We start from the raw sequence: 26,010 nt of genomic DNA, 5'->3' as shown, positions 1-26,010 counted from the left end.
GTTGGGTGGCACGGTTCCTGGGGATGAGTATCACATCCAGCCAACCGCCTTGGGGACCAACGCGTAGGCTCACAATGGATTTGCCTCGTTGTCTGGCTATTTGCTTATTCGCGCTGCTGAACAAATTGTTAATTAATTAATATGAATAAATATGAGTACATTTTATTCATAAGAGAACAAAATGTATTTATTCATAGGGAACTGCTGCTGAAACTCACCTATCTTCTCCTTTTTACAGTACAGAACAGATGTCTCCTGGGCAGACTTGGCTGGGATCTCATGGAGACCATGGCCAGTCACATTGTGCACTATCTGGAAGACCTGGACAGAGCCTGCTGGTCTACCTCCAGGTGAGGGCTCATGCCTCCCTAGCCCCCCCTGCTGTCTTATTTTCATACTACAGCCAGGCTGATCTAAGGAGCTCAGATCTGACCGCAGGCTCAGCTAATCTCCTTCAGGGACAACTCACCATGGTCAAAACATTTCACCTGGGGGCCAGCAGTGGCATAGTGGTTAAGGCGCTAGACTCTCACATGGAAAACAGCTATTCGAGTTCCAGATCCAGCAGTTTGAAACACGCCAGGCATATGTGTGTTTGTGTGCTTAAAACCCTGAGAGGAGAACAGAGGAAAAGGGATTGCTGAAATCATCCTGGGCAGGGGGCGATTTCTTTCTTCCTGTCTCGCTTTCTCTCTAGCAGGTTTATGTGCCCTATACCAAAAAAAAACAAAAACAAAAACAAACTTGACTTTCCAGCCCCTCCCCTTTGTGATCTGACTTTACCCTGTACTCCAGCTCCCTGCCTGGCCCCTGCAACTTGCACGGACAACGTGGTGAAGTTGATCTGCCGCGTCATGCCAGACACACACGCCAGCCCTCATGCAGCCGGCTTAAAGGGGACATGCTCGTAGGAAAGCAGCCTGCTCTCTGTGGCTGCTGGGGCCTCTCAGCTACCACCTGGGTACCTTTTGTCATGGTCACTGTCACCATCCGTGGTGGTAGGCATTATGTGGAGGATGGTTTCCTGGACCTGGGCATCATTCCTCAGGGTACTCTGGGACAAACTCCTTCCTTCACAGGATCAGTTCCTCCCCAAGAGTCTCTGGATTCTAGAAGCCCCAATCTCTCCTTCCATTCTTCTCCATCTTGTAAAAGCGTGTCCTGCCATTTCTCTACACACCAAGCAAACCCTCAAAGACCTTGGGCTGCTGGCCAGAGCCTGCAGAGCTACTGTGAAGAGCTGAGCCAGAGGCTAAGGAGGGCTGGAAACAAATGCTGCCTCTTTCTTCGAAGGGAAGAAACAGGAAGTGGGACGGCTTGGACCATGGCAGCTTGGAGCACCTCCATGTCCCTCTCTGGAAGACAGAGGCTCAGATTCCTAAGGACCCTTCAAACTTGGCTGTCCCAGAACTATGGTTTAGTATTCAACACCACTAGCTGTTAGAGAAATGCAGGCTAAATAGTGAGGAGGGCCAGCTGGTGACATGGAGGTTGTGGTGACTGGATCCCACATGGCTGACTGTGCGGTTCAAGTCCTGGACCCAGCAGCCTGAAAAACACACCAGGAGTGTGTGCATGTGCCCAAAATCCTGAGAGGAGAACAGAGGAGAAGGAATTGCGGTGTGGCCATCCCCCCTGGGGGGTGAGTTCTCATTTTCCTTCGCTGGTTCCATAAAATATATGTTTTAAAAGAGAGCTTCGGAGACCAACAGATGGCATAACGGTTACATTGTTGGACTCCCACGTAATCGACTGCGGTTCAAGTCCTGGACCCAGCAGCTTAAAACTCATGCCGGGTGCATGTGCATGCATCCACAAGATCCCAAGAAGAGAATGGAGGAGAAAAGTTGCGGCTTGGTCACTCCCCCTGGGGGTGATGCTCACTTTCTGTCTTTCCGTCACTCTGGTAAGCATGTGCACCCTATAGCAAAAATCTCACAATAAATAAATAATAAAAGAGAGGTTTGGGGGTGGAGGCAAGCAGTAAAACACAATGCTCTGTGAGGCAGTCCCACATAGAAGGGTTCCCAGTTAATGTACAGAGACCTCCCTGGGTAAGCCAAGCCTACGCTTGTCATGATCTGGGCTTGGCTGAGGCTGGGGGTGGAGCATGATGTCAGGAGCCTGCTAGGGGTGCTATTTCTCTCTCTCTCTCTCCCTCTGTATGATGCTCTGTCTCCCTCATGGAAGAAATACAGAAAATGATAATAATAAGTGTTTTTTAAATGGAGCTTTGGTTCTGATCATCTGTCTACAGAGCTGAGCTCTGAGCTGGCCTTGCTCTCTGCTGGCCTTGAAGAACTCATCTCTAACTGTCTTTTCACCACCTGGGTTTTCTAGGACATCTGATGACACACTTTGATTGTATGTTCTAAACCCTAACTGGTCTGAGAAAAGTAGTCCAAACCAGGCAGGAAGGGCCTTGAATGCCCTCCTAAAGGTTCTGAACTTGAACTTGAACCCAAAGGCATTAAGAAGTCATTGAAGGGTTGTTATTGTTCTTTGATTTTGTGTGTGTGTGTATCTCAAAACTCCTGTATCCAAGTAAGCTCTTCACTTTTTCCTCATTTTGAATAAACTCTTCATTCTGAACTCATTTTAGGCATCCTAGAAGTTCCAAAAAGGTAAAGCTTCCATATATCTTTCGCTTGGTTTCCTGTAGCGATGACATCACACACAAATATAACCTGTTTTCAAAACCAGGGAACTAGCGACAGCACAATGCCATTAGCTGAGCCACAAAGCTCGTTTGCTCTCGCCAGCTTTCACGTGCAGCCTGCAGGTGTGTGTGAGTCTGTGCTGTTTCATCCGTGTGTACGGATTCGTGTGACTGTCATCACGGCTGGGACCTAGAACATTCCATCACTACAGTGTGTGCTTGTTGTGGACAGTTATACATTTAACTAATGTAAAGTCAAGTTTACATTAGTTAGAGGTCATAAGTACGATTGAAAACATTTACCTTGAGGCCAGTCAGTGGCTGGTAGTTAAAGGTAGCTGGATCCCACACGGCTGACTTCACAGTTCAAGTCCCTGCTCCAGCGGCTTGAAAAACATGTCAAGTGCATGTGTGTGCATCCCAAAGGTCCTGAGAGGAGAATAGAGGAGGAGGGATTATGGCATGGCCATCCCCCTGAATGGTGTTTTCTCACTCTCTCTCTCTTTGTCTCTCTCTGGTGGTCACAAGTACCCTACAGCAAAACTGCAAAAAACTAAAAACAAATTCACTGTGGACTAGTGTATAGATTACACAGACTAGAAAGGAGAAAAAAATAGTAGGATACTTCTCTTGTTTATTTCTTTTTGACCACAAAGTTGGTCAGATTTTTAAAGGGCTACGTACCAGTATTTCACATTTTAGATAGGTAGCATTTCATTCACTGCTTAGTAATAATAGCCTGTTTCAACACAACCCTTTATCTTTATCAAAAGAATTCAAATTAGAAACTAAATTGCATGGGATGGCTTGACATATCCCCTTACTGTATCTTTTTAAAAAAGAATCATGAGAATAATTTATGAAATAAGTTTGATAGTAATTCAGTACCTACAGCAGTGAATCTCAGTCTTCACTGCACATTAGAAACATTTGGAAGATTATTTTGTAAAACCTGGCCCTACTGTAGACAAATTAAGTCAGAATCTTTGGGGTTGGGCCAAAGCATTGGAATTTTTTAAGCTTTTTATTTTGCAATCATTTTAGACATATAGAAAAGCTGCAAAAATAGTCCAAAGAGGTCATGTGTACCCCTCACCCACTTCTCCTGAGGTTAGCATGGTGCAGAACCACAGCATGACTATCAAAGTCAGAACATTAACATTGGTACAGTATCTTTGTGGGTTTTTAAAAGAGATTTTGCTATAGGGCACATGTGCTCACCAGAGAGATGGAGAGAGACGGAGAGACAGAAAGTGAGAAATAATCCCTCCTCCTCCATTCTCCTCTTGGGATTTTGGGCACACATGCACAGGTACCTGGCATGAGTTTCAAGACACTGGATCTGGGACTCAAACCACCTTAATCACTACACACCTGCTGGCCCAACACTGGTACAGTGCCTCAAGGGAACTTGAAAGAGTTCATAGAAAATATTTTGAAATTTATGTTTTTTTTGTTTTTTGTTTTTTGTTTTTTTTGGTTTCTGCCAGAGGGAAACAGAGAAAAAGATAGTGAGAAATCATCCCCCAGGGAGATGGCTACACTGCAATCCCTTCTCTATTCTCCTCTCAGGATTTTGGGCACATACGCATATGTGCCTGGTGCGGCTTTTCTTTCTTTCTTTCTTTCTTTCTTTCTTTCTTTCTTTCTTTCTTTTTTGGAAAGGTTTCATCATTATAGGATATGTACACTCAACCAGAAAGACAGAGAGAGACAAAGAGACAGAAAGCAAGAAATCACCCCCCAGCCACGCCGCAATCCCTTCTCCTCCATTCTCCTCTCAGGATCTTGGGCATGCTCGCACACGCCCCCGGCATGAGTTTAAGCCACCAGGTCAGGGATTTGAACTGCTGTCAACTACCTGGGAGTCCAGAGACATAGCCATTACACTAACTGCTGGTCCCATCCCAGCGTAATTTTCAATCCACCAAGTTTAAGACTCAAACCACAGTCAGCCACATGTGAGTCCAGTACCTTAACTACCATGCCACCTGCTGGCGCCAACACTTCTTCATTTGTGATCGAAAATCTTAGAGGCAGCCATACGGTGGCCCAGTAGTAAAACGCAGCTCTCTGCCAGATGAGTCCACACGAGGAGGTTCTAGGTTCTGATCAGTGCACATGCCCACTGACAATTAGAAAACATCCAAATACTTATAAATAAATATTATTCAAATAAATAACATTTAAAAGGTAGAGACAGGGACAGCATGTTTCCTCCAGACCTAAAAGGGTTGGAGCTGCCCCGGAGCAAGCTTCCAGCCGAATGCAGTATTCCAGAGTAGACGCTGTCACTCTTGGGGCACATTAGGTTCACTGGGGACTTAGAATACTGCTGTCCTGTTCCACCCCAGATTTGGGAAAATCACTTGAGAGATTCCAGCGCCTCCTTTTTGCCACCAGAGGGCGCCTGTTTAGCCTCAAGCCAGAAAGCTTTGGGAGGCCAAAACATGGTTCCCACAAGAAGGGAAGCCAGAGTCAACTGAGGTCCTGGGGTCCAGGTCCAATTTTGCTGATGACACATGTCTCTACTTCTCAAAGTTGATAAAACAATCCCTGAGACCTGAGAATTCTGGCCCCTGTGGCTAGTCAGGGGAGCCCATGTGTTGGTTTCTGAGCTTCAGACGTAATAGGTAGTAAGGAGAGGGAAAGCATTCTAAGAGGGGACAGAGGAACGCAGAAAAGAAAAAATCAATCTCGATTCTTTTTCTTATAGAGACTTTTGCTATAGGACGGGTGCACTTGTCAAAGAGACAAACAAGAGACTGAGAGACAGAAAGCAAGAAATCCCCCCCCCCGGGGGGATGGCCACGCTGCAATCCCTTCTCCTCCATTCTCTCGGGGTTTTAGGCATGCGTGCACACGCACCCTGCATGAGATTTTTATTTTGTTTTATTTCCTTTTTTTTTTTTGGAGAGGTTTTTGCTATAGGGCTCGTGCACTCACCAGAAAAACAGAGAGAGAGAGAAGTCACCCCCTAGGAAGGATGGCCATGCTGCAATCCCTTCTCCTCTATTCTCTTCTCAGGATCTTGGGCACACACGCACACACACACCCAGCATGAGTTTAAGCCACTGGGTCCGGGACTCAAACCATGGTTGACTATATGGGAGTCCAGCGACATAGCCATTACGCCAACTACTGGTCCCACCCTGATGAGTTTTAAGTCACCAGTCCAGAACTCAAACCACTGTCGACTGTGTGAGAGGCCAGTGATGTAACCATTACATCATCTGCTGGTCCCTCAATCTCAACTCTAGAAAGGTATTTTTACTTAACAAGTTCACAGACTCTGTAACAAACACCCACCGAGAGAGAGAGAGAGAGAGAGAGAGAGGAGCCACCAGTTAAATAAGCAGCAAGTTCTGGGACAACTGGAGAGCCATATGTAAAAGGATGAAGCTGGATCCTTACTTTACACCACATACAACAGTAATTCAAAAGGAATTAATGAGCTGGCTGTAAGAAGTAAAAACAACACTCTCAGAGGAAAACAGGCATTAACCTTCATGACCTTGAATCAGGTGATATGACACCGAACGCACCAACTATAAAATAAAAAATAGATAAATTAGATTTCATCAAAATTTGAAACTTTAGCATCAGAGAGCATTATTAAGAAAGTAAAAGGTGGGACCAGCAGTTGGCGTAATAGCTATGTCACTGGACTCCCACATAGTCGACCATGGCTTGAGTCCTAGACCCGGTGGCTTAAACTCAAGTTGGGTGCAGGTGTGTGCATGCCCAAGATCCTGAGAGGAGAACGGAGGAGAAGGGATTATGGCATGGCCATGCCCCCTGGGGGTGATTTCTCACTTTCTGTCTCTCTGTCTCTCTCTCTCTCTCTCTTTCTGGCAAGTGCACACGCCCTATAGCAAAAACCTCTCCAAAAAAGAAAAAGAAAAAAGAAAGTAAAAAGACAACTAAAAGAACGGGTGAAAATATTTGCAAATCATACTAGTATCCAGAACTTCTTACAACAGAATGACAAGACAAACAATTCAATAAAAATGGGTAAAAGCCTTGAATTGACATTTCTCCCAAGAAGAGGAACAAATGGTCAACAAAGCACATGAAAATATGCTCCACCTCATTAACTGTTAGGAAAATGCAAATCGACATCACAGGAGATGCCACTTTACACCCACTAGAATGTTAATCATTTTAAAAATGGAAAATAGCAAGTGTGGGCGAGAGCATGGAGAAGGTAGAGCCCTCGTGCCTTGTTTGTGGGAGTGTACGCGGTGAGCTGCTGTGGGACGTCGTTGGCAGTTTCTCAAGGTCAACGCGGACCGACCGCAAGACCCAGTAATTCCACCACGAGGGAAAACAGAGTTTCCAATGAATATTTGTCCATGAGCATTCATAGTAGCAGCGATATTTATGGTAGCAAAAGACGGAAACAGCCACACCAGCTGGTGGCGTGGTGATGAAGGCAGCTGGAGCCCATATGGACAACTGCGCTGTTTGAATCCTTGATCTGTTGACCTGAAAAACATGCCAGACAGGTTGCATACATGCCCAAAATCCTGAGAGGAGGCTAGAAGAGAAGGGATTACAACATGGCCAACCACCCCCCGGGAGGGAGTTTCTCTCTCTCTCTCTCTCTCTCTGTCTCTTGTAAGCACACACATTCTACAACAAAATGTATATAACTAAATTAATTAAACATTTTTTAACATTTTTGCCATAGGGTGTGCTTGCTCGCTAGGGAGAGTCAGAGAGAGACAGAAAGAGGGACAATGAGAAATCACTCCCCAGGGGAGATGGCCCAGCTCCAGCTCTTCTCCTCAATCATCCTTCTGGGATTTGGGGCATGCACACACATGTGCCCATCATGATTTTTAAGCTCCCCAGCCCAGGACTCTAGCCATGATCACATATGTGGAGTCCAGTGCCTTAACCACTATACCACCCACTGGCTCCAGCTAACTAATGTTTTTAAAGATGGAAACAACTTAAATGCCCATCATCAGTGGACGACAGTAAACAAATCTATGTACAATGGAACATTACTTAGCCATATAAAGGAACGAGGCATTGATCTGTACTCCAACATGGATGAACCTTTAAAGTATGTTAAGGGGATCAGCAGCTAGTGTAATGGCTATGTTGCTGGACTCCCATGTAGTCAACCGTGGTTCGAGTCCCGGACCCGGCAGATTAAACTCACGCTGGACGCATGTGTGTGCATGCCCAAGATCCCGAGAGGAGAATGGAGGAGAAGGGATTGCGGTGTGGCCATCCCCCCTGGGGGGTGATTTCTCGCTTTCTGTCTGTCTCTCTCTGTCTTTCTGGCGCACGCACGTGCCCTATAGCAAACGGGGGAAAAAGTATGTTAAGTAAAAACAGTAAGGCTCAAAAGGCCATCTATTGTATGATTCCACTTACTTGAAACCATTTAGGCAAATCCATAGAGACAAAAACATGAAAGCCAGCCCCGGTCGGGTTGCACGGTCAGTAGTGTGCTGAAGTGCTGGACACCAACGACAGCCCCGTGTCCTCAGCCTGGTTGGTCTGAAAACACACAGGGATGTTCTCATATGCCCACGATCCTGACGAGCTGGAGAGCTAGGGGAAGAGGTCACATCTTGATAAGACCTAAGCAAAGGTACTTGTCTCTCTGTCTCTTCCTTTCTTTTTTTAAGAGAGATTTTTGCTATAGGAGAGACAGAAAGAGACAGAGAGACAGAAAGGGAGAAAATACCCCCAGGAAGGATGGACACACTGCAATCCCTTCTCCTCCAATCTCCTCTTGGGATCTTGGGCACGCACATACATGCACCTGGCATGAGTTTTAAGCCGCTGGGTCCAGGACTTGAACCATGGTCAACTCCATGGGAGTCCAGTGATGTAACTATTACGCCATCTGCTGGTCCTGTGCTTGTCTTTCTCTCTCCCTCTCTTTCCTCCCTCCCTTACTCTGGTGCACACATATACTCCCTATCACTTAGTTTGAGGGTACATGAGCTCGTTGGAGAGAGACAGAGAGAGAGAAAGGGAAAGTGAGATAGCACCGCCCCCTCCCCCCAATGGAGCATGGTCATACCACGATCCCTTCTCCTCCATTTATTCTTTTGGAGTTCTGGGCATGTGTGCCCGGCCGGCTTTTTAAGCCAGTGGGTCCCACCACGCAGATGCAGCAGATACAAATAACCTCAAATGTACAGGTGAAAGTACTTTAACTGTAGACTGCAGATTCCAGTCTCTCTTGACAACTCCTAAGACTTGGTAGCACTGCGTCCACATTTCTGGCAACGAGCATCCAGAATTCAGTCGGAGCTGGCCCTCTGCCTGCGGCCACTCAAAGCAAATGCTCCCTGAGATGTATCCTTGGGCTTATTTTGCTTGACACTTGTCCTCAGTTGGTGAGGCAAACTGAGGGGAGCCCATCTCTATTTACAGAGTCGCCATGGGACCAGCAGATGGTGTAATGGTAATATCGCTGGACTCTCACGTATTAGACCACGGTTCAAGTCCTGGACCTGATGGCTTAAGACTCAGGCCGGGCGCGCGTGTGTGTATGCCCAAGATCTCAAAAGGAGAATGGAAGAGAAGCAACTGTTGCATGGCCACCCCCACTAGAGGGATATTTCTCTCTGTCTCTGTCTCTCCAGGGAGCGCATGCACCTTATAAGCAAAAATCTCTCTTTTAAAAAAAAGAAAAGTTGGGGCCAGCAGGTGGTGTGGTGGTTAAGGTGCTGGATTCCCACATGGCCGGCTGTGGTTCGAACCCTGGACCTAGCAACTTGCTTTCTCACTTTCTCCCTCTCTCTCTTTGTCTCTTTCTGGTCAAATTGAATAATAGTAATAATAATAAATAAAATTAAATAAAAATAATTTTTTAAAAAAGAAAAGGCATGAGACCCCAGTCTGCCATGGTCCCCTCCCCTCCCTGCTACCCCAACACAGAAATGAAACACACTCACCATGGTGTTCAGTTACTCTCTTCTTTGCAGCAAAGCAATGTTCTCGGCACTCGCTTCTCTGTCAAACATGGGAAAGAGCGTTAGCTGGCCTGGAGTTCTGGCATTTGAAAAGTACCCGTTCGTACTGGGTTACACAGAGATGACGCAAGGCCCCTCGCACTGAGTACCATGAACTTAGCTTTTTGAACTTTACGTTCTCGGTGAAACCTGTCAGAAGCCGGCAAGATGAGGAAGGAGGAGGCAGAGTGTGGGGGAGATGCAGAGCCGAGTCTCTAGCTCTGTTTGCACCCTCACTACAATCTCAAAGGTTCTGGAAAGAAAGGTAGTTCTGGGAAGCGGGAGACCGACAGAACGAAACTGCTGTTTTCTTTTTCAAGTCCCCACATAGAGCCAGGGTTCTTGGCATGTCCTGAATTATACGAAACGAAGAAATTTCTCAGCAATGTGCATTAAAACATAATCACCTGGGGGCCAGTAGATGGCATAATGGTTATGTTGCTGGCCTCCCAGGTAGCTGACCGTGGTTTGAGTCCCAGACCTGGTGGCTTAAACTCACGCCAGGTGCGTGTGCATGCGTGCCCAAGATCCCGAGAGGAGAATGGAGGAGAGGAGATTGTGGCATGGCCACCTCTCCTGGGGGTGATTTCTTGCTTTCTGTCTCTCTCTGTCTCTCCCTCTGTCTCTCCAGTAAGCACACGCACCATATAATAAAAATCTCTCTCAAGGGACCAGCAGTTAGCGTAATGGCTATGTCACTGGACTCCTACGTAGTCGACCGCGGTTCGAGTCCTGGACCTGGTGGCTTAAACTCACGCCAGGTGCGTGTGCATGCGTGCCCAAGATCCCGAGAGGAGAATGGAGGAGAAGGGATTGCAGCATGGCCATCCTCCCTGGGGGGGTGATTTCCTGCTTTCTATCTCTCTGTCTCTGTCTGGCTGGCGAGCACATGCACCCTATAGCAAAAACCTCTCAAAAAAAAAAAAAAGAAAGAAAAAAAGAAAAGAAAAGAGAAAAAAAGAAAAAGAAAAGAAAAATCTCTCGGAAAAAAAAAAGTCATAATTACCTGGGGCCAGCAGGTGGCATGATGATTAAAGTGCCGGATTCCCATATGGCCTATCACAGTTCAAATCTCAGACCTGGTGGCTTGAAAATCACAAGAAATAGAGACCAGCAGTTAGCGTAATGGCTATGTCACTGGACTCCCACGTAGTCGACCGTGGTTCGAGTCCCAGACCCAGTGGCTTAAACTCATGCTGAGTGCGTGTGCGTGTGTGCCCAAGATCCTGAGAGGAGAATGGAGGAGAAGGGATTGCGGCATGGCCATCCCCCCTGGGGGGGGGTGATTTCCTGCTTTCTGTCTCTCTGTCTCTCTCTGTCTGTCTGGTGAGCATACGTGCCCTATAGCAAAAACCTCTCCAAAAAAAGGAAAAATAAATAAATAAAATCACAAGAAATAAATAGAGGGAACCAGCAGTTAGCGTAATGGCTATGTCACTGGACTCCCACGTAGTCAACCGTGGTTCGCATCCCGGACCCGGTGGCTTAGAACTCACGCCAGGCACGTGTGTGTGCGTGCCCAAGATCCCAAGAGGAGAATGGAGGAGAAGGGATTGCGGCGTGGCCATCCCCCCTGGGGGGTGATTTCTCGCTTTCTGTCTCTCTGTCTCTCTCTGTCTGGCGAGCGCACGCGCCCCATAGTGAAAACCTCTCAAAAAAAAAAAAAAAAAAAAAGAAAGAAAGAAAGAAATAGTAAAGTTAATAAAGAAATTAAAAAAAAATAATAACTACTGGACCAGTCACTGGTGTAGTGGTTAAGTCACTGGATCCCACATGGCTAACTGTGTGGTCGAGTCCTAGACCAGGCGGCTTGGAAAACATGCCAGGTGCCTGTATGTACATGCCCAAAATCCCAAGAAGAGAATGGAGAAGGGATTGTGGCATGGCATCCCCATTGGGGGGTGCTTCCCCACTTTCCCTCTCTCTCGGTCTCTCTCTGGCATGCTCATGTGCCCTCTGGCAGATTAAAAACAAACAAACAAACAAAAACTAAAATAAAAAAAAAATCAGAGGGTTTGCTCCAAATCAACATAGTGGTACAGGACGTGGATGGAGCCTGAGGTGACGCAGATGGTCATGTGTTGATGAGGCTAAAGCTGGACCATGGGGCAGAGGGGGTCTTCGTATTGTCTTCTTCGACTTTGGCTTAAGTTTGGAATTGTCCTAAGACAATGATAAGACAGTGTGTACCTGGGAAGAGTTTATAGAACTAGTTTCCAGATGTGCTCAAGTGCCCCCTGGAAGGACAAAGTAACCGTAACGATGTTGGCATCTGCACGAGAGAGGCAGGCCGGAGAGGGAGGCGCTTCACTCCATCCGCTGAAGGAGCCATGCTAAATCAGACTGCCGTAAGCAGCGGTGGGGAAGGGTGGTGCTCCCACCCACAGAGTGGAAAAAGGCTCTTGGCCGGCAGTGGCAAAGGCGGAGAAGCCAGTGGGCCTCAGAGTCAGGCATGTGCTGTGGACAGTTACAGAGAGGGACACAAAATGCTGAGGGGCCGGCGGGATGGTGCATCCCAGAAGTCCCTCAGGTTCCTCCAGCCTTACTCCCCAGGTGAGGGAGCAAAGAGCTACAGGAACTTGCAAACGACAGGGCGGAGCTTGCTGGAGCTCCAAGCAGGAAGCAGAAGTAGCAGAGAATTCCAGAGCCAAGAGGCCAAGTGCATCCAAATGGTAGCTATCTCCACAGCAATGTGTGTGGCCCAAAGGCAGAGGGATGTTGGTGCCAGAGCAGGACCACAGAGGGGAGTGGAATCCCAGGAAGGACTTGGGCTTGAATTGGGCCATCTCAGTAATGACTCAGGAGAAACGAACCTGAACGCTGGACCGCGAAGGAAGGAGATTCCTGCAGACGTGCGTTTGGGGTCTGCATATTGTAGCACTGGCCCAGAAATCAGACCGAGCAGGTAGTGTCAGAGCCTAGGATCCATCTCTCCTCCTCATAATGAGGACCTTGTCCTAAAATGTTGAGAAAATTCAAACGTACAGCATATGAAAATGCTTAGCGTCGCAAAGCATGCGGTAGGACAGGTTAACTCGCCATTATTAACTCTGCGAGGCCAACAGTACAGACCCCACCTTGCAGTACAGGAAGATGCGTTCCGAAATTAATGAAGTTTTCAAAGTAACCCTGCACATAAGTGGCAACGCAAGGATTTTTACTCAGAACTGTGGGCCTGCAGAAGCCACACAGCCTGTGGCATCCTGATCCAAATTCACAACAGGCCTTCCAGGTAGAGTTCCGATAAATGGTGGTTGGCATTTATACTAATGGGCCAGCCCTGCAACACAGCAGGTAAGAGAAAGAAAGCCGGATCCCACGTGGCTGACTGTGGTTTGAATACTGGTCCCAGTGGCTTGAAAAAAAAAACAAAAACTGGGCACTTGTGCATGTGCCCCAGATCCTGATGGGATGAAGAAATGGTGGGGAAAGGATTGCAGCATGACCAGAACCCATGGGAGTGTGCTTTTGCTCTTGCATGCATGCACACTCCCTCTGGTAACTAAAAAAATAAATAAAATAAAATAAAAATATATATATGTACACATATATATTAGCACATAAGACGAAAGTGAGTCAATGGAGATAGGCTGGGTCATCAAGAAAGTCGTGGCGGGACCAGCAGTTAGCATAATGGCTACGTCGCTGGACTCCCATGTAGTCGACTGCGGTTCGTGTCCCGGACCCGGTGGCTTAAAACTCACGCCGGGCGCATGTGGGTACGTGCCCAAGATCCCGAGAGGAGAATGGAGGAGAAGGGATTGTGGCATGGCCATCCCCACTGGAGGGTGATTTCTCGTTTTCTGTCTCTATGTCTCTCTCTCTCTGTCTGGCGAGCACATGCACCCTATAGCAAAAACCTCTTAAAAAAAAAAAAAAGAAAAAGAAAGTCGTGGCATATTTTACTGTTTTCCTATGCAAAAATGCATCATGTCATTTCTGACATAATGCATTGGATTTGTGCTCATTTGTCCATGTGAGTATTACAAAACTGGACTAGCGTTTTTAAAATTTTATTTCATGAGAGAGTACATAAGAGACAGAGACAGAAACAGGCACCCTCAACAGGGCCTCACCACACTACAACCCCCTCTCCCCAGCCCTCTAGCTCCTTGGGCTCTGGGGTGTGTGGGCACCTGACGTGTTTCAGGTGACTGAAGACCCAAACCCATGGTCGTCCGCATGGCTCCCAGCGCCGCAGTTGGTACGTAACTACCTGAGCCACCAAGTGTGGGCCTGGGTGAGGTTTTGAATACTGGAAGATCTCCTTCCTCAACTTTTTGTGCTATTCACAATGGAATGGTTACAGATAGGATGCACTTTCCTTTTTTTTTTAAATAAAATTATTTATTCTTTAAAATTTTTTAGTGTTTAATTTATTATTACTGTCTTATAAAGAATTATTTTATTTAACTTTATTTATTTATTTATTTCGACCAAAGAATGACAGAGTGAGTGCATAAGCAAGTGAGACTAGAAAGAGAGAGGGAAAGTGAGAAAGCAAGCTGCCAGGTCCAGGACCTGAACTGCAGTCGGCCATGTGGGAGTACAACGCCTTTCACCACACCATCTGCCAGCCCCTTTATTATTTTTAAAACAGATTCATTTATTTAATTTTATTTATTATTTTTTAATTTGATGAGAGAAGGAGAGAGAGGGAGAAAGAATGAGAGCAAGCCACCAGGTCCAAGACTCAAACTGTGGTCAGCCATGTGGGAATCCAGTACCTTAACCACCATGCCACCTGCCATCCCCCCCTTTATTATTTTTAAGAGAGATTTTTGCTATAAGGTGCGTGTGCTCGCTGGAGAGAGAGAGAGAGAGAACGTGAGAAATCACCTCCCAGAGGGATGGCCATGCCGTAATCCCTTCTCCACTCTCTTCTAGGGATTTGGGGCACACACGCACACGTGCCTGCCGTGATTTTCAGCCACTGGATACGAGACTCGAACTGCATTCAACCATGAGGGAGTCCAGCAACGTAACCATTACACCATCTGCTGGTCCCTTTTTAATTACTCTTTTTATTAGTCTCAGAATACATGTGCTTGCCAGAAAGAGAGAGAAAGGTAAAGATAGTAAGAGGGAAAATAAGAGGTCACTCCCCAGGGAGGATGGCCATGCTGCAGTCTCTTCTCCACGCTCCTCCTGGATCTTGGGCACACACATGTGCCCGGTGTGATTTTCAAGCCACCAACCAGGTCCAGGACTCAAACCATGGTTGGGCATGTGGGAGTCCAATGACATAACCACTACACCATTTGCTGGCCCTATTTATTTCATTTTATTTATTATAATTATTATTTTAATTCACCAGAGTGAGAAAGAGAGAGAGACAAGTGAGAAAAAAAGCTGCCAGGTCCAGGATTCGAACTGTAGTCAGCCATGTGGAAGTTCAGCAGCTCAACCACCATGCCACTGCTGGCCCCAGATAGGACACACTTTTCAATTTAGTCTGCTCTGTTAACATTTTCTCTGTCATTTTCTTCTTTTTTAACTTTATTTGTTCATTTATTCCATGAGAACAAGAGACATACAGGGAGAGTAGGACAGGCACCAGCACAGACAGGGAGAGAGGGACAGGGTCTCCGCACCACGACCTACCCCAGCCTCAGCCAGCCTGCATTTCGGGCATGCAGTTACACGCCCAGCTTGGAGAGGGCAGACCCAGGCTGTAGACCCAGGCCCGGCCCACGGAGGTCCGGCCATGTTCCTGCTGTGCCCCCATCTGGCCCCACTTTCTTAAATCAAGACAGTCGACGCAACAACTGAGAAAGCCCTGACATGCAGAGTCTGCCAATGGCCCCGTGTAAATACTCTCGCCATGGCTGACTGAGAAAAGTTTCTTTCTTTCTCTCTCACTTTCTGGCTCTCTTTCTTTCTTTACTTCTTTCTTTCTTTCTTTTTTTTTTTTTAAGCCTTTTTAAAAATTTATTTTAACTTTATTTATTTATTTACTTAAATTTGACCAGAAAAGGGGAGGGGGGAGAGAGAGAGAGAGAGAGAGAAAGTGAGAAAGAAAGCCACCAGGTCTGGGACTTGAACCGTTGTCAGTCATGTGGGAATCCAGCGCCCTTACCCACTATGCCACCTGCTGAAGGCATCTTCCTTGTTAGTATAGTGGTGAGTATCCTGGCCTGTCACTATACCACCTGCTGGCCCCCTTTCTTTCCTTCTTTCTTTTTTTCTAGTGTGCTGCCAGGGTTGAGAACCACTGATTTAATGCAGAGAACAAGACAAAAATGATCCTCCTGAGCCAATGGAAGCTGTAAGCCTGTAAGTATCCTGTAAACCTGAGCATCAGTCAGGACGTGGCCTGAACTTTGCCGAGTCCAGACTGTGATCCTGGCCAAGGTTTGGAACCTCCTGGAGCTTTACTTACCTACAACAGGGGGAGGGGCAGCAGCTGTGCCCAGGTATCAAGGATCCCTCTTCCCAGCAGTACTCCAGCTCACTGAGCTTCTGGTTCCAAGGCTGACACCTGTTAGATCTCCCCGCTCCTACCCCGACCACCCCCTCTGCCCAGCTCACTCCTAATCAGTGTTTATCTTATTTTTTTAGTTTCCTATAGGGCACGTACACTCACTAGAGAGAGACAGAGAGACAGAGTGAGATGGAGAAAGTAAGAAATCACCTCTTGGGGGGATGACCATGCTGCAATTTCTTCTCCTCTGGGTATTTTGGGTACACATGCACTTGCACCCAGCATGATTTTCAAGCCACTGGGTCCAGGACTTGAACCACAGTTGGCCATGTGGGATCCAGCCTCCTCACCCTCCACACCACCTGCTGATCCCTAATCAGTCTTTAATACCCAGCTCAAGTATGATTTGCTCTGAAGGCCTCCGTATGTGTGCAGTTTCCTCTGCCTGGGATTTTCTTTCTCTTACATGTGGCAGAGAGCACTAATTGTCCCTAATGTCCATCTCTTCTACCTTTAGTACTATCTGTGTGTTATCTGAGCACATGGTTACTCAAAGGAAGACTACAATTGCCACTTTGTAAAGCTCTGGCTAATTAAATGTAAACACAGTGAGATTGATGTCTTCTAAGTTATAGCCTCACAGGAAAGAAGCATGCACTCCATTTTTATTATACTTCCTCCTGGCTAAAATGTTAGTGTGATGGCAGTGCTAAAGCAGCCATTTTGGACTGTGAGGTTTCTGGATCTCAGACACTAAGGAGCTATCCTATCCACCCTGAGGTGGACTAATACAAGAGAAAATAAACTACTTTGTTTTGGCCCCTGTTAGATTGACCTTTGTTATAGCAGCCAAACCAGTATCCTAACTAACACACTTCATTCTCTGGTTAACACATACTTGCTCTTCAAATCTCAATAGAAATATCACTCCTAGGCATTTGTATCAGATGGGAGAGGTCTTCTCTAATATCTCCCCACAGTTCTGTTCTTTTCTTTTAGTTTTTGCTACAGGGTACATACGCTTGCCAGAGAGAGAGAGAGAGAGAAAGGGAATGTGAGAAATCACCCCTTGGGAGGGTGGTACTGGAGTCCCTTTCCCTCCATTTCCCTGTGGGGATTTAGGGCACGCATGTACAGGCATCGGCATATTTTTTAAGCTGCCAGGTCCAGGACCCAAACCGCACACTCAGCCATGAGGGATCCAGCTGCCTTAATCATCACACCACCTGGCTGGCCCTTCTTATAATTCTTTTTATACCAACACCTTAATAGTATTTATCCCCATTGGCAATTCTATTTATATTTAGGTTTAATTCTTTACTTGTATATGTTCCAAAAAAGCAGGGACCAAGATAGAGATCTTGGCTCCAAATCCGGGACTCTCTCCAGCAACCCTCAAACTCTCAGAGACGTCATTGTTTTGCTCTCACTGCCTGGATGCTTCAGTTAACAATTGTCATTGACTCTCTTTCTCAGCCCTGTGTCTCCAGCAGCCGACAAGCCTGCAGTGAGTGAGCTAGTGAATGGCCTGTGCTTCCCACTTCCTTCCTCCTCACCGGCAGCCTGGAGGCATCGTGAGAGCAAAGCTTGAGCTAGCAAACAGCCATCCCTGCATAGCTGTGTCTCAAAGGCCGGTCCCGACCTCACTGCAGATCACAGAGGGCACCAGGATGCACAGCTCTGCAGAACGGAGCCATCCAAAAGAGGTGTCGATGCTCCTCAACCTTGTGTCCTGGCTCAGGGGTGGGTCAGGGTAGGAGGGGGCAGGACCAGGGCAGCAGTCAGCATTTATCAGGGGCTTCCTCCGTCCAGACACAGAGCTGCACGGTTCTACACTTTACCTAGTTCTGATACTCACAGCGACCCGACGGGGCAGGCACTAGCACTCCCTCACCTTATAGAGCCGAGAAGTGGCAGGGGGGGCGCCCCCCTGGCCAGTGCCCATAGCCACGCCCACCCGGCTCTGCCCCTCTGTCTTCAGTGAATGGCTTTCTTAATGGCCAAAAGCCACACATACCCACCAGAGAGAGAAATGGAGAGACAGAGAGAGAGGGAGAAGCCACTCTCCCCTGTGGGACTTCTCTTCCATTCCCCTGTCCCATTGGGATATTTTAAATTTTATTTAAAAAAAAAAAATTTGAAAGGGACCAGCTGTTGGCATAATGGCTGTGTCACCAGACTCCCATGTAGTCAACCATGGTTTGAGTCCTGGACCTGGTGGCTTAAACTCACACAGGGTGTGTGTGTGTGTGTGCCCAAGATCCCGAGAGGAGAATGGAGGAGAAGGGATTGCGGTGTGGCCATTCCCCCTGGGGGGTGATTTCTCACTTTCTGTCTCTCTGTCTCTCTCTGTCTGTCTGGCGAGGACATGCACCCTATACAAAAACCTCTCAAAAAATTTTATTTTTAGTTTTTGCTATAGAGGGCATGCACTCGCTGGAGCGAGGAGAGAGTGAAAGCAAGAAATCGCCCCCTCCCCAATCTCTCCTCCTGCATTCTCCTTTTGGAATCTTGGGCATGCACGCGCTCATGCCTGATGTGTTTTACAAGCCGCTGGTTCTGGGATTCAAACCCATGAAGTCCACCGTGTAGGGTCCAGCTGCCTTGACCATCACGTCACTTGCTGGCCTCCTACTGGAATTTTAGACACACATGCACATGTGTCTCGTGTGTTTCTCAAGCCATCACCAAGGCTGGGATCTGAAGTGCTGTCAGCCATGTGGGATCCAGCTCCTTAATCACTAGCTTTGGGCCGAGCTCTGAATCGAACACCTTGAAAGAATGGATTTTATGAAATGTGGATTATACTTCAAGAATGCTGCTATTAAAGAATTAAGTTACATAAGCTTATAATTAAATCATACCCAAAGCGAAGGCTGTAAGCACTCATCACTTCCCAGTGATTCTGCTAAGTGTTACCTGTATTCTGAGGTGGTTCGTATCTGTGAGTCTGCGTGGGGGGGCCGACGGTGTGCCACTGTCCTCCCTTCCCAGCATCATTGCTGTGTGATGTCAAGGTGCTAGGTTAAAATCAGCCACTGGGGTCAGCAGATGGTGTAATGGTTACGTCCCTCGACTCCCATGTAGTCAACAGGGGTTCAGGTCCCAGACCTGGTGGCTTAAAAGATTCAGACTGGGCGCATGTGCTTACATGCCCGAAATCCCCAGAGAAGAATGGGGAAGGGATTGTAGCATGGTCATCCCCCCTTGGGGGTGATTTATCGTTTTCTATCTTTTTGTTTCTCCAGTGAGTACATGCACTCTATAGCAAAAATCTTTCTAAATAAACAAAAAAATTGAGGACTCAGACACTTGGAAAACACATCCACTTGTGTGCCCGCATGCCTGCATGTCCACGATCCTGCGGGGGGAACGGAGGAGAGCTTGCAGTGTAGCCATCCTCTCCCCACTCCAGGGCATGCAGGCGTGGTGCCTTCCTCACTTGCCCTCTCTCTGTCTCCAGCAAGCCCACTAGTCCCATAACAAAACTAAAAAAAGAAAGAAAGAAAGAAATTCTCACCTTTCTATTTGAAGTTTTCTGGAGTTTCATTTTTATTTGTTTATATTTTAATACTGTGAGCATAAAAGAGATGTCCGTTTGAAATTGTATAGCACAGGGCAAAATCCACAAGGTGTTTTGAAGGCGAGCAAAGCAAGCTGTGTCCAGTTGCCATTCCAAGCTGAGCACACCTTGGGAGTAAGGTAAGGCTGTCCCCTGGCATGGGATTCATGGCTGTAAAGGTGCATTAAGATGTCCCTTTGATCTAATAATTGCCTTTGGCTGTGGTGATGCCTCTCTGCAGGAACTGAAAGCCACAGTTAACTCCTCAGCTTAAAAGAAAATGCGATTTCCTGGGACCTGCAGTTCTGGAGATGGCGGCTCCCTGAGACTTGAGTGCTAAGGTGACCCGTCTCCTGGGTTGGGGCGAGGCTCAGACCCGCTCTCCACTTGATTGCCTTCATCTGACAGAAAGAGCCGCCACTCTCCTGCTTTTTTCCCCCTGGATTCCTGGGAGCAACTGCACCCCAGGGCGAGCAGCATGGCATGGACTGCCCACCAGCTCCTGGTGTGCCCCACCTTCCCTTTACTCTTTTTTTTTTTTTTTTTTTGGGAGAGAGATTTTTGCTATAGAGCATGTGCGCTCTCGCCAGAGAGACAGAAAGTGATAAATCACCCCCGAGGGGATAGCCACGCCGCAATCCCTTCTCCATTCTCTTCTCAGGATTCTGGGCATGCACACATGCGCGCCCAGAATTTTTAAACTGCCAGGTTCAGGACTTGAATTGCGGTCAACTATGTGGGAGTCCAGCGACGTAACCATGACGCCATCTGCTGGTCCCCTACTTTCCTTTTAAGTGGTTAGAACTAGGCCAGCTCTACAGAGCCGTGGCTCAGAGACATGCTTTGAGAGCCGTGCTTTGGTGGCTGTGTCTCAAAGGCCGCTCCTGACCACACCGCAGATCACAGAGGGCACCAGGATGCATAGTTCCGCGGATTAGGGCCACCCAAGGGAGGTGCTGATGCTCCTCAACCCTGCGTCCTGGCTCAGGGGTGGGACGGGACAGGACAGAGAGGAACGGGGCAGGACCAGCGCAGCAGTCAGCATTTATCAGGGGCTTCCTCCATCCAGACACAGAACTGCAAGCTTTCTACACTTTACCAAGTTCTGATACTCAGAGCGACCCGACGGGGCAGGCACTAGCACTTCCCTCACCTTACAGAGGAGGGCGTAAGGGATTGGCTCCATCGCGGAGCCGGGAAGTGGCAGTGCGGCCTCTCTGGGCCCCTGGCCAGTGCCCATAGCCATGCCCACCTCACTCTGCTCGCCCCTCTGTCTTTAGTGAATGCCTTTCTTAATGGTCAGAAGGCACACGTACCCACCAGAGAGAGCGATGGAGAGACAGAGAGAAAGGAAGAAAGCACTCCCCCCCAGGGGGAGTGCCTGGCCCTACATGGCCTGCCAGGGTTCAAATCCTGGCCCTTACAGTTTAAACAACCATCTGGCATGTATGTGCACATGCACCCAAGATACCAGCGGGATGGGGAAACGGAAGAGGAGGGACCGCAGTGTGACTATTCTCCACCGGGTGGTGGTTTTTGCCTGTCTCTCTTCCTTTGTTTCTCTCTGCCAAGCACACATGCCCTCAGCCAATTAAAACAGACATGCACTTTCCCTAAACCCGGGTCCTGTAAGTACACGCTGGTGCTCTACGTGGGTTTTCCTGCGTGAGGAATTTTCCTGCAGAGATCATTCTGACTATGGACCGTGTGCACGTTGCACTCCACCTGTAACAGAGGATGTCGAAGAAACCCAGTGTCTAGCTGTTTAATTATTTAACTTTAGGCTTCAAACTGAATATTCCACCACTGTCAGGGAGACACTGTCAGATGAAAAACCAGCAGCAGCAGCGTCGCCTGGGTCTGTGACAGGATTGCCGAGTCCGGGCTGACCCTGCAGCCTGGTGGGTAAGGAGCTGGATCCCACATGGCTGACTGTGTGGTCAGGGTTCCAGCCCCAGCGGCTTAAAAACCACGATGAGCACATGTGCATGCGTGTCCCAAAGCCCGGCAGGGTGGAGAAATGGAGAAGGGACGGTGGTGTGACCGTGCCCCATGAGGGGTTGCTTTCCCTCTTCCCCTCTCGGTCTCTCTGTCACTCTCTGAGGACACCCCCCCTCCCGCCTTATTAAAACTAAAAAGAGCAGAATCCCAGGTACCAGCCTAGGCCTACTGAGTCAGAATCGGCATCTGAACAAGGTCCCATGGTGATCTGAATGCACGGGAGAGTTTGTTTGTTCGTTTTTTTTTTTTTTTTTTTTTTTAGGTTTTGCCACAAGGCATAAGTTGTCAGGAAAGAGACAGAGAGGGAAAGTGAACCCCCCCACACACACACACACACACACACACTGGAATGGCCACACCGCAATCCCCTCTTCTCCATTCTCCTCTCGGGCCCCTGGGCAAGCATGTACACGTGCCTGGTATGATTTCAAGCTGCCATTCTGGGGCTTGAACCATGCAGTCGGCCATGTGGGAATCCAGCCGCTTAACCATTATGCCACCTACGGCCCTAAAGTTTTCTTTTAATTAATTTCTTTTTAAGAAATGATTACTTATGGGAGCCAGCAGATGACATAGTGGTTATGTCACTGGACTCCCACTTGGCTGACTGCAGTTCGAGTCCCGAACCCAGAGGCTTTAAACTCACACCAGGCACATGTGCGTGCATGCCCAAGATCCCAGGATGACAATGGAGGAGAGGGGACTGTGGCACGGCCATTCCCCCTAGGGGATGATTTCTCACTTTCCCTCTCTCCACCTCTGTCTGTTTGTCTCTTTCTCTGGTGAATACATATGTCCTAAGGCAAAAACCTCTTAAAAAAAAAAAGTTTGCTTATTGCACAAGCAGATAATGTGGTGGTGAAGATGCTGGATCCCACGTGGCCAGCTCTGCCGTTCAAGTCCCCAACCTAGAGGCTCGAAAAACATGCTGGATACATGTGCATGCCCAAAATCCCAGGAGGAGGATGGAGAAGGAATTGCAGTGTGGTCAGTCCCTCTGGGGGTGACTTCTCTTTCTCCCCCTTTCTCTCCCTCTCTCTCCTTCTGGTGAGTACACGTGCACTACAGCAAAAATCTTTTTGTAAAAGTTTACTTATTTATTTCTTCCATGAGAGAGAGAGATAAAAGGAGACAGACAGACACCCCTCCCAGGACCCTCATTCTGCAGTTCTAGCCCAGCCTCAGTTGCAGCTCTGCGTCCAGCTACGTGTGCCCAATGGACCAGGCTCAGGCAGTGGACTGGGGGAAGCCCTGGGCACCTGGAAAACTTCCGTTTGCCCCTCCACCTCTTTCCTGGTTTGCCGTGGACTGGAGAGGATGCCGAGGCATCTAGCCACAGGACAGATGGCCTGAGCCCCGGAGCGATCCGGTAGGAGCCGCCTGCTCCCTGGGAGTGCTGCTTGCACAAGAGGCCAGAAGCCACATCTACCGTGAGAAGGCCTGAAACGCGGGGCCGGTGTTGCAGTGGTCGGCCTACCCCACCAAGTCAGCGGGCAAAGGAGGAGGCTCTGGGTTCATTTCCGCTTTTATGCATAGTTTTGGAAGGAGGCCAGAGGCGGGCAAAGGCTAACTAGGTCATGAGAGCAGCAGGGCTGTGCCAAGAAACTAGGGTTTTCAGCAATTCTGACTCAACCTTTTAGGAGTTATAGACCCTATTCCCCCCAAAATTACAAACTCTAAAAAACAAAAAAGATAAGGGGGGGGAAAAAAGAAAGAAAGAAACACCCACACAATACCACACTCAAACAGTTCTGTGGGTAATTCCACAAAATCCTCTGAAAGTCATATGGAAAACTCAGGTGGTCCAAGGGCCCCAGGTTAAGAAACATCTTGTCGCCCCAGATACAGAAGTAACTCAGCCGGACCCACATGGGAGAGTCCTGGGTTCGGGTGTGCGTGTGTGCCTGAGATCCGGGTCGGCTGAGACGATGGTGGGTCAGGCACGAGGACCCTGTTGGGGAGCGCCTGTCTTTCTGTCTCTATCTCTCCAGTGAGAGGAACATTTACAAACTGCTTAGAGGGATGAGGAGCCACTCTCATGAAGGAAAGTTGTGCTAGATGTTCCTCAAGGATGTTTCCCTAATAGGCAACCAAGGATTTTTACTTCTTTTTATTCATGAGAATCTAATTTTTTTAGAGGGAGATTTTTGCTATAGGGCATGTGTGTTTGCCAGAAAAGAAGTGACAGAGAGACAGAAAGTGAGACATCATCCCCCAGAGGGGATGGCCATGCCACAATCCCTTCTCCTGCATTCTCCTCTCAGGATCTTGGGCGCGCACGCACACGCACCTGGCGTGAGTTCAAGCCACCAGGTCCGGCAACTGAACTGTGGTCAGCTAGTGGAAGTCCAGAGACATAACCCTTAGGCCATCTGCTGGTCCCGAGAATCTATTTTTAATTTTATAGTTTAAAAAAAGAGAAAAAGGGGCCAGCAGGTGTCATAGTGGTTAAGGTGTTGGACACTCCCACATGGTTGACCATGGTTCGAATCCCAGACCTGGCGGCTTGCTTTCTCACTTTCCCTCTCTCTCTCTCTCTCTCTGTGTATGTGTGTGTTTCTTTCTGGTCAAATTAAAATAAAATGAACAAATAAAATTAAAACAATTCTTTAGAAAAAAAAAAACAGAGCCAGCCGATGACATACTGGTTACGTCGCTGGACTCCCACATAGTCAACCACAGTTTGAGTCTTAGACCCAGAGGCTTAAAACTCATGCTGAGCATGTGTGCATCTGTGCCCATCCACTCCCCACCCCCAGAGGGTGATTTCTTGCTTTCAGTCTCTCTCTCTCTGTGTGTGTCTCTCTGGAGAGTGCACACGCCGTATAGTGAAAATCTCTCTCTCAAAAAAAGGGGAAGGGGGCCATAATATTCCCTCAGAGCTAAGTGGCTGGGTCCATCTCTTTGACAGGGTCATAGACACTTGTGCTCACTCACCACCCCCATTCTTTAGTGAGATGTCTGAGGGGCTCCCGTTCATCTGCATCCTCTCGCCTGTTCATACTGGGGTGTGAAGATGGGCCAGTCTGACAGTCCCTACCCTGACAGCTGGGACCAGCTCCCAAATCGCCACTGAGCTGCTCTTTTCTGCCCATGGCCGCTAGAGGGCGCACAGGCCATGAGGTGGGGCTGGCTCTTGGCCCAGCAGGGCAGGGCAGGGCTGAACTGCAAGGCCCTTCCTGCTCCCCAGGGAATGAGCAGACTCACGGAACCACAGGACTTAGGTAAACACCTCCACTCAGAGCACCTGTTGGCATCTGAGCCAGCCGAGCTTGGCTGCGCTGCAAGGCAGACTCAGGAAGGCCAGAGGAACGCCCACCAGGGGCCTTCGTATCCCCCAGTTCTGTTCCTGAGTCTTGACCCTGCAGGACCGCGGGAAGGCTGGCAGCCCTTCTGCAGACAGCCTGGCTGTGTCTGAAAGCGCCCAGCTACATTACCGGCTAGACTAACCTTGCAACGGATCAGGCCGCATTTCCCGGACGAGTCTCGGTTTCACCTACTGTAAGCAATCCTGCTTCTCTGATAAGCCACAGGTGGGAGGAGCAGCAGTGGGAGGCCAAGCTATGAGCTTGCCTAGAGCAGCGCCGCAGTGGACTACGTGGTGGCTGGGAAGCAGCTGGGACCACCCTAGGCCTCCGAGTGGTTGATACTGCAAAGAGGAGGGGGCCATGGAAGTGCAAAGGCCCTGGGGCTCCAGCCGGACAGCTCATGCTTCCAGTCCAGCCCCTCCATCCTCTGGTTACCTCCCTTCTCAGGGCCTCGGTCTCTTCATCTTGAGGGTGCGGACGCTATTCAGAACGGCACAGGATCTGAGCGATGCCATGGTTCCCCAGCACCCACCATCGTCATCCTCAGCTCATCCTACACTTAGACGGTGGTCGCAGAGCCACTCGGCGTGTCACGTTTGGAACAATCGTGTTCCTCTCTCTGCAGGTCTGCCGTGGACGGGGCTCAGCTGGGCCACCCACTGCTGTCTTGCTTGGGGTCTTTCATGCTGCCACAGCCTGATGGGCAGAGTCACCTGGGGGCCGCCCAGGATACTGAAAAAGCCAAGCCCCCGCCACTGCCAAGCTGCCTCGGGGCCTTACCTGTGCACACAGCCCTTCCAGCAGGATAACCCGGCTTCTAACACTGCATCTGGGAACCCCTCAAAGTGCAAAAGTGGGTCTGCCCGATCTTCTTAGGTCTGTCTGGAGTGGACACAGCGTCACATCGGACCCGGTCCATTGGCAAGCCCTCGGCAGCCTGGGGGCAGTGTGGGGCGGGAGTGGGGTGGGGTGGGGGGAGGTTGCTGCTGCAGAAAGTAGATGTGTGATGTGGATCACGGGGGGCAAGGGGGGGGCATGGGTAGGGACCAGGCACCGGGGAGGAGTATCGG

The 26,010-nt window shown here is 48.7% G+C and overlaps 1 long non-coding RNA gene across 2 annotated transcripts in view; it reads right to left on the bottom strand.

Annotated features, from left to right (window-relative positions):
* Positions 1 to 25,156, bottom strand: part of LOC102486824 (uncharacterized) — a 28,458-nt gene extending 3,302 nt beyond the window's left edge. Inside the window, exons 1-3 of one of the 2 annotated variants that reach the window (XR_003549090.1) lie at positions 25,083 to 25,156; positions 9,589 to 9,646; positions 8,051 to 8,176 (exon numbers count right to left, since the gene is read on the bottom strand). This is a non-coding gene — a long non-coding RNA (uncharacterized LOC102486824). The remainder of the gene's footprint in view (positions 1 to 8,050; positions 8,177 to 9,588; positions 9,647 to 25,082) is intronic. The other variant, XR_334244.2, reaches the window with a different exon arrangement.
* Positions 25,157 to 26,010: the final 854 nt, after the last annotated feature.

This window comes from Tupaia chinensis, unplaced genomic scaffold (assembly GCF_000334495.1).
Source record: "Tupaia chinensis unplaced genomic scaffold, TupChi_1.0 Scaffold000182_1, whole genome shotgun sequence".
Classification (NCBI taxonomy): Eukaryota; Metazoa; Chordata; class Mammalia; order Scandentia; family Tupaiidae; genus Tupaia; species Tupaia belangeri.
This window is presented reverse-complemented; position numbering and strand designations above follow the sequence as displayed.